Raw genomic sequence first — 2,961 nt, forward strand, 5'->3', positions numbered from 1 at the left:
TGTTGGCTCGGTCCTGTGCAGGTCGGCACAGCGGCAGCAAGTCCCTGAGTGTAATGGCCACCTTGTGTTCAGAGGACAGCGTCTCATGGCACTCCGCCTTATCACCTAGCTCTTACATTTCTCCCAGGCTTCTTCCATGATGTTTCCCTGCGTGTGTGTGTGTGTGTGTGTGTGTGTGTGTGTGTGTGTGTGGTTGATCTACATACATCCCATTTGAGGCCTAGTACTCAATAGCCATTGGTTTTCATCACCTTGACAAGTTATGAGTCTCTGAATTAACTGATATCCACCGCAGAGAGAAGCTTCTCTGACCAAAGTTGAGGCCAGCCAACTCTTATCTATGGGTACAAGCGTAAATTTTGAGAAGTCATTTTGACAATGTAACATTTAACAAAACAACAGTAGTAGGTTTCCCCATTGGCCCTTCAGTATCCCAAGCCATGGGCTCTTGAGTAGGTCTGTTGAATCAGGTATGAATTTCTTTGTTGGTAACAGTCCTCAAATTCAAGACAAATGCAATTGGTTACCCCTATAAGACTTTACACTACTATTATACAGTATATTTTATCATTTTCTAAGTTAAGCTTCTATTTTCCCATTCATCTTGTGAACCCCAGCTCCTTTCTCTAAATCTTGTCTCTATTCGATGTAGCTAAATCCGTCTTTTGTAACTTAAAACTCAACTCTGTACACAGAACTGTTCATTTGCTAGGCTGGAATAACAACAGTGGCCACTCATGCTGACCTCATAGGATGTCCAGGCAGCTAAGATTAGGGACTGCTTTTCCCTCCTCTAACGAAAGTCTTCACCAGACTGGTGCATAGCTCTCCTTGGACACGGAGGTCAGAGTCAAATGCTTCTATCTCAGAAGTCGCTACCATTAGCAGCTTGAACAACTACCCCACACTGTCCTCTGTTGTCCAGCTGCTTCAGAATTCTGCCTGTCCATGGGCATGTCTTTTCTCACGTGACTGACTTTTCCTTGGGAGATACAACACACACCTCTACTCACCCCAGATAGGGAGCCCACAAGAGACCAAAGTATGAATACCACCAAAGTCTGATTTGGTGAACCAATGAGCTTTAATTGGGTTGCTTACAGGAATATGGATGGAAGCTTGCTTATGGGAACAGAAATGACACAAAGCCAGCTGGGAACCTGGAACATACTGCATAGCCTACAGGCAGCTCAACAGAGAATCCTTTCGGAGGTGTCTGCTTCTTCCAGGCAGCTGGTCTGGTTCCAGGCTTTTCTATGCAGCTCGGCTTGTCTGAGAGTGACTCTCAACAGTCTTTATTGTCTACTCTGGGGAGGGATGGTGGTTTGAATAAAAACGGCCCCCAAAGGCTCATCTGTTTGAATGCTTGCTCATTAGGGAGTTATACTACTTGAGAGAGAGACTAGGAAAGTGATCTTGTTGGAGTGGGCGTGGCCTTGCGGGAGAAAGTGAGTCACTGGGCCAGTCCCACTGCCTCTCTCTTTTCGTGCTGCCTGCCAATCCAGATGTAGAATTCTCAGCCACTACGCCTGCCAGTGTGTCATCATGCCCCCCACCATGAGGATAATGGACGAAACCTCTGAAACTGTAAGCCAGCCCCTGCTGAATGATTTTCTTTATGAGTTACTGTGGTCATGGCATCTCTTCACGGTAATAGAAAATTGACAGGGGGAGAGACCTGGTGAATTCCTGACACTGTTTTATGTTGTTTACTTTCTGTCCTAAGGAACTGCCCTGTAAAAAAACTGCTAAAAACACTTGTGAACATTTAAAATACAAAGTTTCTGTATCCACTCCACAGAGTTGACTAAGTCAGTCTGGAGTCAATTTGGACATGGAATTATTTTTTTTAAATAACATTTTTTTTCTGTATGAGTTTTTTTTTTACAATGTATTTTGTTCATTTTCATCCCCAACTCCTCATCCTAATCATTTCCAGATCCACAGTTCCCCAGTCTCCACTCCCTCCTAACTTCATATCACCTCTTTAAAAAACAAAATCCCATTGAATTCAACTTATGCTGCCTTTATGTGTTTGAGAGTACAGCCACCCACTATAACATGGTTTACTAACATCCCACGTTAGGGCTGGAGCATGGTTGTTTCTGCTCATCTGGGTTGGAGGACTGCATCTGAATTGTCTGAGCACAATGAGTGTAAGATCTGCCTCTGCCATGTTCATGCTGTATGCTCTGGAGAAAGTCACCTAACCCGTCTAGGCTTTCTTTCACTCACGGATAAAGTGATATTGAAATTGTTATAACACTTGTCTTACAGGTTTCTTTGTATGAGATGCTGAATAGTCCACCACAAAGACCAGGTTTGAGTAAGCCAAAAATTTATTTAGAACAACTGGTATCAGGGAGGTGGCAGGATTCAGACTCCAAACTGTGTCACTGAGGCAGGGACGGCAGGCCATTTTAAAGGGCAAAACCACAAAGAGACAGCTCCTGAGCCCCTTCCACTCAATCATAATGCAATATGGGGAGAAGGAGTCGGGAACTTCACACGGTCACTCACTTTTTGCCTATCAGGGAGTTCTGTGGTTTGATGGTTCAGTCCTGGCTCTTGGTCAACCAAGTAGAAGGGGGTAGAACATTTGTGGCTTACACCTGTGTGAGGGGTTTGGAGGGCTGCAGCCTAGCCCCGGGAAGTTATGAGTAGTAGTTCAGGGCTGAATGACAGACTGGGACAGAAAGGGGTTTCTGCGGCTAACTAGAATCTAACGCGCTCCCTCTTCAAGTGGGTCATCAAATCATTGATGTCAGAGACTCAGGTCTGTATTTTAGGGAACAATATTGGGCCAGCAGGATGAGGAACTTAACCACATTGATCCTCCTTTGAATGCAGAGGGAGATAGAGTTCAGCAGGCAGAGTGCACATAGCGAGGGTAGTAGAATTGTAACTAAAGGCCCACCCTTCCTTTTCTCAATTGGCATTATGGGTAGATCTTTTCTCAAT

This window comes from Microtus ochrogaster, chromosome 4, assembly GCF_000317375.1.
Source record: "Microtus ochrogaster isolate Prairie Vole_2 chromosome 4, MicOch1.0, whole genome shotgun sequence".
Lineage (NCBI taxonomy): Eukaryota > Metazoa > Chordata > Mammalia > Rodentia > Cricetidae > Microtus > Microtus ochrogaster.